Source organism: Cynocephalus volans, chromosome 6 (genome assembly GCF_027409185.1).
Source record: "Cynocephalus volans isolate mCynVol1 chromosome 6, mCynVol1.pri, whole genome shotgun sequence".
NCBI lineage: Eukaryota > Metazoa > Chordata > Mammalia > Dermoptera > Cynocephalidae > Cynocephalus > Cynocephalus volans.
Window position 1 is genome coordinate 158,148,741 of NC_084465.1, and position 13,473 is coordinate 158,162,213.

The following is a 13,473-nucleotide window of genomic DNA, read 5'->3' on the forward strand; positions in this document are numbered from 1 at the left end:
GGGACAGGGCAGCCAGAAACTGCAAACAAGATGGGGCTTGCTCTTCACGGAGCTGTTCTGAATTGCTGTCCCTTTGGGGGACGCTCGGGTCTTCAGACCCATTCATCTTCCACCCTGTCTCATGGCCTGTCCTCTGCCCTTCGTTTCATGTGGAGATGAAGACTTTGTTCATACTCCATGTCTAGCCCATCGTGAACAGGGGACAGATGAGGCGTGCTGTCGGCTTTACAGTGGAAGGTTCTGAAAGGCTGGTTTCCTTCCCGAGAGAGGAAGCAGAGCAGCACACCATTAGGAAGATCTTCTATTATTATGACTGTTGTTATTCAAAGTTAGGACATATGTCCTGATCAGTTAGGACCATGTCCTATGGACCTTGCTCTCCGTGACTACGGTTGACCTGAAACCCTAGTGAACAGGGATGTACCCAGACAACTTTCCTGTCACACTGGCTCATGCCTGGTTCTTTGTGGGCCATCACTGAGAGCTCAAAGGAGAAGGATCACAGAAGGTCTCCATTATCCACGGCCAACTCTAACCATCAGCAGCTATTCAAATCTCTACGAACCTCCACTGGGAGCCGCAGGGCTCCGCATTTCCTGGCCTTTCTAGTCCTCTGCAGCCCTCTCTGGCTGTGCAGTGACAGGGTCTCAGGGAATTCATCATCTAACTCACAGACCACCTCCTGAGAACAGAGCTGCCTCAGTGACAGCACGAACGAACCACTGTGCATGGGGACAAGTGTGCCCCGAACCTGGCCTCTGTTCCATGCTTGCTGTGGGTGGTACCAGGAGAAGCACATCCTCACTGGGCTGCTGCATTATGGGGTTCCCTCAGGGCTCCTGGGCGATAGTTGAGGCACAGATTTTGTTCAAGTTCATTTGTTTGGGTTGTGAGGGCTTTATGAGGAGCATCAGGAAAAGGAGCACTGAGAAAGAGAAGGGCTCATAACCTTGTGAATCTGCTGGCTTCACATAGGTCACGTGGGGGGCGCCTGCAACTGGCACTGGAGAAGGTGCCCTTCATGGGGGTGTGCACACTGAGGGGCGTTGTGCCGCCAAGCAGAGTCCACCCCAACTCACATCTAGGGGCAATCCCACGAGGCTGGCGGGTCCACGTGCCGGGGACACCCTGGGGAGCTTCTCAGAGGCAAGGGAAGCTTAGGTGTTACTTCTTGACTGACGGGGGTCAGAGGATCTCAGTGAATGAGAAGCAAGTTCTCTAGTAGAATGATCCCCAACCCAAGGGGGAGCATGACATTCACTTGGGGGCAAACTGCACAATTCCCCGTCCTATGGCCCTCAAATGCTGGGATGCCTCGCTCTGGTTCACACTGACTCTAAGGGAAGGGAGAGCCTCCGTCCTGGTGGCCGCGTCCCCTGCTCATTCGCCCCTCTCCTTTGTCTCCACAGCATCTGCAGTGCTGGGGCCCAGCGTGACCCTGAACCCTCCGTTCACTTCCTTCCGTCCGCTGTTTCCCACGCCTGCTTCCGGCCCAGTCCCCGGGCCGCCCTGCGAGCAGCCCCCACCTGCCCTAGTGATGTCAGCGTTGCCTCCTGGTGGCCCCCTGGTGCGGTCTGCTTTCCCCAGGATGCCTCAGGGGACCGGAGCCGCTGGCCATGGCCCGAGTGGGGCCGGGGCTTTCAACATCATTGTCCCAGTCAGGACGCAAGGGGCTCCAGCAGAGCCCTCTCACACTCAGACCACTGTCCTGGCTCAGGCCCCCCTCAACTGGAGTGCTCCAGGGGCCCTCTGCGGGGGTGCTCAGTGTCCTGCTCCCCTGCTGTTGGCAGCTCCCGCTGTAGGGACCGTGATGCCTGCTGCATCCATCGGGGGCACGTGGGCTGGAGAGGGGTACTGGTTCCCAGGCCAGCCCCTTCCAGCTCCCCTTCCAGCAGCCCAGCTGGGTCCGACCGTGGTCCCAGGGAATGACGGGCCACGTCCACATGGGGCTGGTGGGGAGGGCGGCAAGGCCCCCTCCCAGGCCAAGGCCGCGCCAGAGGACTCCTGTAACCCCAGGAGTGTTTACGACAACTTCCGACGCTGGCAGCGCTTCAAGTCCCTGGCCCGCGGGCACCTGCCCCAGAGTCCTGATGCTGAAGCTCTGTCCTGCTTCCTCATGTGAGTGCCCTCCTTGGGGGATGGAGCTAATCCCACCGCTCCCACATGAAGGGGAACGAAGGACGGACGAGGAGGGCAGCCTATTTAGGGGAACTTGGATGAAGGTCACGTGGGCGACGGCCCATGCATTCTCAGCAGTTTAACTAATGTCCCACTCCGGTTCACGACATACATTCATGAGCCTTAGGTCGACTGATCCCCAACACCCTGTGAGTCCACCAAACTTGGTTTTTAACAGTTACCATAATATGCACAGAAGGTAAAGGCCAGAGTGAGTTTCCGGTGTGACATGAGCCACAACTTGGATTCAGGTCTCTGCCTTCACCCGTGATTCCTCCCCGTGTCCTCTCATGCCCAGCACAGGACCTGAGTGAGGATGGCTTCGGGACGTCACATGGAGGGACTGGGGGGAGAAGGCACAGGCCACAGGAGGAGCCTTACACATGTACCCCCTCACTCTTCTGGAAAATTCTAGCGAGGAGACTGAGGTAGTCAAGCCACACATTGGGACCTGGTTGGGCCCCCATCACTGGGTTTGGATCCTGCGCAGAGTCGCCTTCTTTATCCCTGAATGCCTCCTAGACAGAGAGACAATTCCGCTTCATTCGGAGGGTGGGAAGATTGTCTGACTCATGTCTGATGCACTCAGCAGGGTCTCTGGCATGTGCTGTCCCTCGTTATTGTTGTTTTCGTATTATGATGATGATTACTATTACCGTCAACACTAAGAACAGGCAACCTAGAAGAGGACAGTGTTCCCAAAGTCACATGTCCCACCACAGGGAGTGAGGGGACCGTGAGCCCAGGAGCCCAGGACCAGGGGCTGAGGTGATGGGAGGCAGCGACGTCCGTAGCCAGGAGCGTTTGTCTTTCCCTCCCCAACACCTGCCTCCTTCCACCTGCAGGCCCTCGTGTTCCTGGGGCCATCACATGGAGCACGTATCCTAGTCCACGGGACACGGGACATGGCTGCATACCTGCCCCGCTCCCACACTGGCTGCCCTCCACGGGAAGCTGCACACAGTGTATAAATTAAAGGGGCCCCCAAATCCTTGTCCCCAGTGATTTCAGTGTCCCGCACATGCTGAGCAGTCGGAGTTCCCCTTGGACCAAAGTCCCAGGTGCCCTAGGCTGTCCTGAGTCCCTAAATGGAGCCACCGCCCCCAGGCCTTGCCCGGTCAGCTCAGGCACCGGTCTCCTTTGGCTCTGGATCCCCGCGCCTGCTCTGCACGCTGAGGGACTCTGACGCTGTGTCCCCAAGGGCTGCCTCTCTAGAGAGTCACCAGGAGCTGATTAAGTGCTCAGTCCTGGGGCCTTGGAACGGCCATTCTAGGCAGTTCTCGGTCAGCTCAGGCTGCCATAACAAAACGCCACAGGACAGGTGCTTTAGACAACAGACTTTCACGTCTCCCAGTTCAGGAAGCGGAAGTCCCAGATGAGGTCCCGGCAGATTCAGTTCCGGGCAAGGACTTTCCGCCTGGCTTTCGATGGCTGTGTCCCCACATCACAGGGAGTTCTGGTGTATTTTCCTCTTCTCACACTCACAGGGACACAAATCCCATCACGGGGCCTCCCAATTATCTAATCTAAACCTGATGATCCCCAAAGGCTCCACCTCCAAATACCATCACATTGCAAGCTAGGGCCACAACATGTGAATTTTGGGGACACACACATTCAGTCCGTAACACACAATAATACTAAGGCCTCCAAGGGAAGTCAGAGAGGCCAAGCAGTCCCTTGGTGCTGAGGTTGACACATGTTGGTTGTCCTGGAGGCCGAAGGGCCCACACTGGGAGGACAGGCACAGGTGACAGGACAGGTGGGATGTGTGTGATGTGGCGGGGCACGGGTGTGGGCCGGTCAGCTGGGATGGGAGGAGGGCAGGGGCATTGTGACTGACACTGAGGACTTACAGCCCAGTGCTTCGGTCCCTGGCCCGGCTGAAGCCCACCATGAGCCTGGAGGACGGAGTGCGGCGGGCCATGCAGGAATGGCAGGGCACGAGCAATTATGACCGCATGAACTATTATGACATGGCAGCAAAGTGAGTCAGGGATGCAGGGCCTGAGGGGCTGTGGGGCGGGCTGAGGGTGGGTGAAAGGGGGAGGGGCTGGTGCGGTGGGCTCATCGGCAGGGATGCCGTGAGGAGGGGGATCCGCTAGGTCCGGCCCCTCCCTGGGGCCCTGCCTCCCCCGGGAAGCTCTCCATCCACCTGGGTGCTTGGGCTTCTCTCTCCTACCCACCCTGGAATCTCCGCCCTCCCCTGGCCTCGGGTCAAACCCTGCCCAGATGCTGAAACGGGGATGGGGAAGAGTAACCAGCACAGCCCAGTGGGGGTCGGCTCCAGCTGTGGGGACCCTGCAGGAGGGAAGCTAGTGACTACTGACAAAGTCGGGACCACGTCTCCTCATGAAAAGTGGCCAGAAATAGGTCACCTGCCATCCCAGAATGGGCTGGGGCAGAAGAGCTTGGGCAGGGGAAGCCAGCACCTCACACACCCCCAGACACGTCTCTGGCCTCCCTGCCTTTGCTGCACGGCAATCCACTCCGTGAACACCAATCACCCTCACAGAAAATGCACCCTCTCCTCTCAGCTGAGCTCCCACTTCCTGCAACATCTCCGGGGCCCTTCTCTCCCAGGCTATTGTCAGGGGCTCACAGTACCAGCCCAGGATTCCCGGATCCGGGCAAGGATTCCTCATGTCATTTGCAGTCAGTCACATCCCTGACCTAGCTTCTGGCTGTCAGCTCTTCTGAGTGGCCCTGGGCAGGGATAGGAGGAGCAGGGTCCCCTGAGGGCCGGGCCTGGGTCACACAGGCCTTCATTCAGGAAGACCCCCTGGATGTTTTCTGCCCTGCAGGTGTAGGTGAGCCAGCATACCCCTGCAACTGTTCCGCAGGTGGGGGAGCAGCCTGGCCCACCCAAAGCCCTTCCTCCCCCATCCCTGGCCAGGCCTCCCTCTCAGCATGGCTATGGCTCTCCCTCTGCCCGCCAGGTTCATGGAATTTGAAGCTGAGGAGGAGATGCAGCTCCGGGTGCTGCAGTGTGTGAAGGGGCCCCAGGGCCTGCCTCCTCCAGCCCCACCAAAGCTTGCTCCTCCAGGGCCACCAGTCCCCAACACTGTGCCACGGTCAGGTACGGCAAGCATATTCCCACAGGAGCCAATACAAAGGCCTAAGGGGGCCTGCGGAGGCCTTGTGCCCTCATCTTGTCCCTTTCCTGTAAGGGGAGGGGGCGCTTGCTCTTTCAGCGAGAGCAGCCAGTGAGAACCTGGGGCTCCACTGCCCTGGATCAGGAACTAGGTATTGGCCTGGTCCAGTAGTTTCGTAGCTGCTATCGGCCTTGGCTGTCCAGGACCCAATGTACAGTCTTCCCAGGAAGCAGTGCTGGGTGGGGAGACGTCCCAGAATCTTGGTGGCTCCAAAGTCTTTCCAGGTAACTCAGTCTCACATGACCCACCTCGGGTAGTGTATCCTCCCACGGGGCCTGACGTGCAGCCTGGACCCATTTCATGGCCCTCAGTTCCAACCTCCCCCCAGTGTGGCTGGAGGTGGCCGCTACAGCCCAGCCACGCACCTGTCCTCCCTCCTGTCCTAGGGTGTGCTCCCAGGAAGGCTGGCCGCAGGGCACCATCCACTCGCCCGCTGTCATGCAGACCCCAGCAGCTGACCCAGGCCAAGGCACCCAAGGAGATCCCACCAGAAGCTGTCCAGGAGTATGTGGATATCATGGAGGCACTGCTGGGGCCTCATGCAAATTGGGAGGATGAAGATATCGAGGAGCAGCAGGAGCAGGACGGGACTGACCCGGACCCAGGTCTCCTGAGCTACATTAACAAGCTGTGCTCCCAGGAAGACTTCATCACCAAGGTGGGCTGGCTTGGAGCCCTCGTGTGGGGGAGGTTTTCTGGGGAACGGCAGTCCCAGCCCCATGGAATTCAGTTCTATTCATCCCTCAGCTACGGAGCAGTGTGTGTGTGAGAGACAGAGAAAGTCTGTGTGTAGCTGCTAGTGGCCATGAGTTAGAACGACCCTGCTGTGTGGACAGGAGAGACAGGCATTACTTTCTGCTTCTCCTCGAGGTCCCCCTGGCTGCAGTTCACTCCCTGCCAAAGACACTCATGCCCCTTTCCCCCTGCTCCAGGTGGAGGCCATCGTCCACCCCCGATTCCTGGCAGCTTTGCTTTCCCCAGACCCAAACTTGGATCCCTTGGCTCTGACTGAGGTGCTGGAGCAGGAAGAAGGACTCACCCTAGCACAGGTAACACACGGGAGACAGGGACACCAGGGCACCCAGGGGAGAAAGGGCCAGCAGATCTCCTAGGGGAGGGAAGGGCACCAGGCAAACGAGGGGGAACACGTGACCCTGTGCCCCTGAAGCCCACGTGATTTTGTCTAGTCTTACCCTGCTGGGGGTGCATGGCCTCCGGAGGGGAACCGCCTGGGTCAGAGGAGTAGGTGCAGAAGAGCAGGAACGAGAGGACAGAGCCAGGGAGGGAGGGCAGGGGGCGAAGCTGGAAGGAGGCCCAGCAGGGCACAGCACAGTCACAGTCCCTGCCTCTGACACCAAGCCAAGCCTCCTCTCACCTTCGCCACCTCCCGCCCAAATGCAGGGTTCTCCACCATCCTGCCAGCCCCTCCCCACACCTGGGGCAGAGCCAGTGAGTGCCACTTTGCTCCCCCCAGCTGGTGGAAAAGCGCCTCGCGGCCCCGAATGACGCAGGAGGTGTGGGGGCCACCCCAGCTCATGGCGCACCCCAATTGGAGTCACATCCTAAGACTGCAGCTGGCCAAGGAGAAGAGAGCGAAGACCGTGGCCCCCAAGGAGGGGTCATCACAGAAACCTGCCCAGCAGAGGCGGCTTCCCATGACCCTCGACCGCGCAGCCGAGACAACCCCGACCTGCCCAGGCCCAAGGAGCCTGCCCTCTGGCCAGATCATCAGGAGTCACGCAAGCTGAGGGCTGCCCATCTCAGCTCCCCTCCCCAGGGCCACAGACCCTCCTCGCCTGGTCTCCGGGGAGCCTGTCCTGTTATGCCTGCGCAGGGCCCGGCAGTCAGGTCCAGTGAAGTCGAGGAGGACCTCCCCAGCCTGGACTTCCTCCTGACCTTGCAGTACAGCCTGCAGCCCTGGGGGCTGTCCCTGAGCCCCGTCCCTGCTCGGCGTCTGGCTCGACCCTCACGTCCTCAAAAGCGGAGGGGCGACCCATTGGTCTCTGGGAGGAGGAAGAAGCAGCACTGCAGCCAGTAGGGGCCGTGGGCCGGCCTCTCAGGGGTGCCAGTCCCTCTGGACTGGATTTGACCCTCACTGCATCCTGTGGCCCGAGGGATCCCGAGCTCCCATCACCCAGTGCTGACCCAGCTGCTCCTCAGCTACGGGCAGGGTGGGGGAGGCAGGACAGGGGAGAGAGGGTGGGGGGGTCTGGATGGGGAATTGGGGTGGGGGAGGGGGGCCTGTTTGGGGGATGAGGGTGGGGGAGAGGCGAGGCACAGGTCCGGGAGGCAGCACGTTGGGGGCGTTGTATGTAATGGGGGTTTGTATACAAGTGTGAATAAAAGTGGTATTGTTGGGAAATGCCCTGGGACTACTGCCTCTGTTCTCACGTCTGTGCCACTAAGTGGAGACAGGCCTGTGAGGAAGGAAGGATCTGGGAGATGCCAGGCTCCAAGGACCCACCGGTGCCCGACCATCAACTCCTTCTCTAGATTCTGAGATCTGATTCCTCCCCCAGGACCCATGTGGGATCCTTGACTAAAAGGGTGTCGGCCCCCACATGCAGAGCTGTGGTCATGGGGTGGGGGTGTCCCAGCAACAGTGGCAGGTGGGCAAAACCGTCCAGCACCACGGTGGCCTGGCTGTCTGCTAGGGGGAGGAAGGGGCCATGTCTGGGCGTCTCCTGCCCATCCACCCACGGAGCTCGCTGGTTAGCCCCCAGATGCTCCTCTGCACCTTTCCTCCCCTGTCCCACGTCAGCAGCATCCATGTCCCACCCGCCCCTGTGCCTTTGTGAAGTGTGAAGGAAGCTAACTCTTGGTGGCGGGTCAGCTGGCTGCTGCCCCTCCTATTCCCAGGTGGGTCTCCACATTGGAGAAGGCCTCAGAGCTTGGCTAGATTAAGACGGCGTGGTGTGAAGCCGCACACCACGGCCCTCAAGCCCAGAAGCTTCCAGAACATCATGCCATGCAGGTCCTCGTTGGGGGCATCCTCACGGGAACCCACTACTGTCCCTGCTGTCCAGCTCAGCGCACACATCAGGCGCTGAGGGAAAACGCGGGGATCGAAGGCTGGAGCCCTGGACCCACTCCTCACTAGTTCCCTGACTCTTCCACATTCAGAGCTGTCCTCAGGAGCCCCTCTTAGGTTTTAGGAATGTGGAGCAAGTCGTGTTTGGAGGGGACTTGGCCCATGCCCTAGTACGTGTGGGCACTCAGTCGAGCACAGGCATCATCTCGGTCACACCTCGGGGCTCCTGCTGCTACTCCTGTCCTCGCCACCTGACTGCTGTCTGTCCTGGGGCCCTTTTGTGGTTGAACAGTTCCCAGGAGGAGGCACAACCTCTGCTTCCCCAGCACCGTGCCCTGCCTCAACCTTACAATCTGCCCCTGACCCTGTACAGTGGGGCCAGCTGGAGGGCTGTTACAGTCACAATGTCGTGTCCCCCAAATCCGCATGTTGAAGCCCTAAGCCCCATCGTGATGGTATCTGGGGGTGGTGCCTTTGGGAGGTTGTTGGGGTAAGAGGAGATCAGAGGGTGGAGCCCTAATGACGGGGATTAGCGCCCTTATAAGAAGAGGAGGAGACACCAGAACTCTCTCTTCCCCATGTGATGACACAGCAGGAAAGGGAAATCAAAACGGAAAACCAACAATTATAACTCTCACCATGGTCCACAGATTCTCAGTAATGAATCTCGGTATTAATTCCATAGTATCTAACTTTCACCTATACTTTGGAGTAGTGTAAAATTCCCCGAACTAGAGGCAGGCTAGGTGTTGTGAGTGGTCATGTTTTCAAATGCAAGTTCAAGTTCTCCTGACTTTGGATTGGACTGAGGAGGAACATGGGCACTCGACAATAGCTAATGCACACTGCAAGGAGCCAGTTGGCCAAATCCCCATCTCTCTCCCGTAACTGCTTAATAGCCTTTACTTACTATGACGTGGTCTCAAGTGACTCCGGGGGTTCATAAAGGTAAATGAGAAGTAGTCACCCAACCTGGTGTGAGAATACTGCATGCAAATGACAGTCAGGAATCGAGGCTGTCTGGATCACAGCCCTCTGAAACCTCATTCACCGTGGCAACTGCATTATTTTAAATGGAGACAGCAAAGTAACTAGGTCCTACATCCAGAAGTCACAAGATTAGCTCACCGGTGAACCGGCAGTTTGAGAGTTGTGGGAGTTCCAAAGCTCCATAAAGACTTGGTACCTTCTACAGATTTGAGGTCTAGTTTGAAGTCAGGTAGTATAATGCCTCTGGTTTTGTTTTATTTTTTTGCTCAGGACTGCTTTGGCTATTGGGGTCTTTTGTTGTTCCATATGAATTTAGGATTGTTTTTTCTATTTCTGTGAAGAATGTCATTGGTATTTTGATGGGGATTGCACCGAATCTGTAGATCACTTTTGGTATTATGGACATTTTCACAACATTAATTCTTCCAATCCATGAACAAGGAATGTCTTTCCACCTCTCTTGGTGTCCTCTTTCTTTCAGCAGAGTTTTGTAGTTCTCATTGTAGAGATCTTTCACCTCTTTGGTTAAATTTATTCCTACGTATTTTATTCTTCTCAGAGTTATTGTAAATGGGCTGGCTTTCTTCTTCTTCTTTTTTTTTTTTTTCCCCTGCTTATTTGTTGTTGCCGTATAAGAATATTCCCAATTTTTATGCATTGATTTTGTATCCTGCACAGTACTGAATTTGTTTAGGAGCTCTAGGAGTTTTTTGGTAGAGGTTATGGATTTTTCTATATGTAGGATCACGTCCAATCCTGTGAAACGTGACGTTTTGATTTTGTCTTTTCCACTGTGAATGCCCTTTCTTTCTTTCTCTTGCCTGATTGCTCTGGCTAGTACTTCCAATGCTATGTTAAATAGGAGTGGTGAGAGTGAGCATCCTTCTCTTATTCCTGTTCCTGAAGGAAAAGCTTTCAATTTTTCCCCATTCAGGACAATGTTGGCAGTGTGATTTTCATATATGGCTTTTATTGGGTTGACATATGTTCCTTCTATACCTACTTAGTTAAGGGTCTTTATCATGAAGGGATGATGCTGAATTTTCTTTTTTTCTTTTCTTTTTTTTTTTTTCGTGACCGGCACTCAGCCAGTGAGTGCACCGGTCAGTCCTATATAGGATCCGAACCCGCGGCAGGAGCGTCGCTGCACTGCCAGCGCAGCACACTACCAAGTGCGCCACGGGCTCGGCCCATGATGCTGAATTTTCTCAAATGCTTTTTCTGCATCTCTTGAGACAATCGTATAGTTTTTATCCTTGCTTTTGTTCATGTGGTGTATCACATTTATTGATATATGTATGTTGAACCATCCTTGCATCCCTGGGATGAAACCCACATGATCACAGTGTATAATCTTTGTGACGTGCTGTTGTATTCTGTTTGCTCATGTCTTGCTGGAGATTTTCGTGTCTATGTTCATCAAGGTTACTGACCTGTAATTTTCTTTTCGGTTGTTGTGTCTTTGTCTGATTTGGGGATCGGGATGATGCTGGCCTCATAGAATTAATTTAGGAGAACGGCCTCTGTTTCAATTTCTTGGAGTAGTCTGAAAAGGATGGTTGTTAATGCTTCTTTAAAACTTTGGTAGAATGCAGCAGTGAAGCCATCTGGTCCTGGGCTTTTCTGTGTTGGGGTACTGTTGATGACTGCATCATTCTCATTGCTTCTTATTGGTCTCTTCGGGTTCTGCATTTCTCCTTGGTTCAGTCTTAGTAGTTTACGGGTCTTCAGAAATCTATCCATTTCCTCCAGGTTTTCAAATTTGTTGGAGTATAGTTGTTCTGAACAATCTCTAATGATTCTTTGTATTTCTGTGGAATCGGTTGCAATGTCTCCCTTTCCATTTCTGATTTTTGTTATTCGGGCCTTCTCTCTTCTTTTCTACGTAGTCTGGCCAACAGCTTGCGTAGTTTGTTTTTCCCCTGGGGGAAAAAAAAAAGCATTTTGCTTCATTGATTTTCTGCATCATTCTTTTGGTCTCTACTTCGTTTAGTTCGACTCTGTTCTTAATCATTGCTTTCCATCTACTAGTTTGGTGCTTAGATTGTTCTTGGTTTTCTACTTACTTGAGATTTAATGTTAGATTGTTTGAAGTGTTTCCATTCTTTTGATGTAAGCGCTTTTTACCGGCAACTCATCTTTGACAAGGCCACCAAGAATATACACTAGGGAAAGGACGGCACCTTCAATAAATAGTGCTGGGGAAACCGGACATCCATGCGTAGAAAAGTCAAACTAGGCCCATACCTTTCACCATACACAAAATCAACTCGAAATGGATTAAAGACTCAAATATAAGAACTGAAACTATAAAACTCCTAGATGAAAACACAGGGGACATACTTCAGGATGTAGGACTGGACAAAGACTTTATGAATAAAACCCCAAAAGCACAAGCAGTAAAAGTAAACATATTGCAATGTATCAAACCATAAAGCTTCTGCACAGCAAAAGAAGGCACACAGACAAGGGGCTAATATCCAGACATATAAGCAACTCAAACAACCCAAGAGCACATAAACAAGTTATTCAATATTAAAATGGGCAGAGACAGTTTTCAAAGAAAGACATGAATTTTCATGGCTTTCCAGCAAAGGGGATCGTAAGTAAGGCCAGTCCACGGGAGTCTGCAGAGGTCGCAGCAACAGACCGTAGCTGAGCGTACAAGGACTGCTTCCTACAGAATGATGTGCATACAGCAACCCAGCCCGCTGGAGGTGCTGAGACAATCCAAACCTATTTCCAGACACTCATTCCCCCTACCTCCCTTACAAACCCTGTATTTATCGGATTCCTTGTTCTGACCTACCTTCGGGAAGTGCAGCCACTCTACAGCAGGGTTGGCTGAGGGGCACAAAAACAGGTTTATTGATAAAGAAATGGAGTGAGTAGAACACCAGGTAGAAGCTTTGTGCTGTGAATCTGAGAAACAATTTGAAACTTGCCTCAGAGGCACACACCCACTGTGCTGCCCCTGTATAATCTGAGGGACCTTCAGAATCCTGCCTACCTGCCAGAACCCTGCACGGCATGTCTCCCCACCCCCACCAGCCCAACTGCCCCCACCCCTCCCCCACTGCAGAATTCTGGAGAGCTACATTCTAAGCCTGTTGACATTTAAAATTGGACCCTGAGCATCTGCAGTTGACAGTTTGCTGTCCGGGTCCTGCGCTAGACTTTTCTCACTGTGGAGACTGCCGTGCCACTGTGGTCAGTCCCCAAGCCTATGGGGATGGCTTCAAAGGGAGGTAAGTCTGCAGGGTCTGGGGTGTGTTATCACACCCCTGTCACCCCTCAAACCCATGGGAGTTCAAATGTGACACTTGCCCTGGGACAGCTGGTTGGGTGGAAATAGAGGAAGAGAGAGCACCGGACTTACCCAAGGACATCTCACCCGGGAGACGGGGGAAGCCACTGGCATCCTGAGGCTGCAGGGGGAAGGGGGCTTCTCACAGGTGGATCCAGATGCCTCAGGAGAAACCTACCGGGTGATGAGAAAGGACACAGCAGTTGTACTGACTCTTTCCAGAAGGGAAACAGGTGACTTATGTTTCTAAGTCAACACAGGTCAACGTGTGTTTGTAGGCAATGGTGGACTGTGTCGTGCTTGTGCCACAGGGGGGCTCAAGAAGAAAGCCTGAGTCCTGCGTCCTTTCTTCAGACACCTGGGGCTTGTGCTATGGTACTGTCCTGAGGGATACAAACCGGAGTATTCCAGATCTTAGAGGAGTAGCGGGGAGAAACGGTCTCAGCCAGAAAACCGTTCAGTGGGACAGTTCTCTCTGACCAAGATTACCGTGAAATATCCCCTCCGTCAGTGAGGCTGGAGGTCGCTCTAACTGCAGCAGTCCAGTCTCGGCTCACGTCTGCCCAGAGATGGCTTCTCATTCGGTCCAGATCGCTGTTGTCTCTGTTCACCAGGGACAGGGCAGCCAGAAACTGCAAACAAGATGGGGCTTGCTCTTCGCGGAGCTGTTCTGAATTGCTGTCCCTTTGGGGGACGCTCGGGTCTTCAGACCCATTCATCTTCCACCCTGTCTCATGGCCTGTCCTCTGCCCTTCGTTTCATGTGGAGATGAAGACTTTGTTCATACTCCATGTCTAGCCCATCGTGAACAG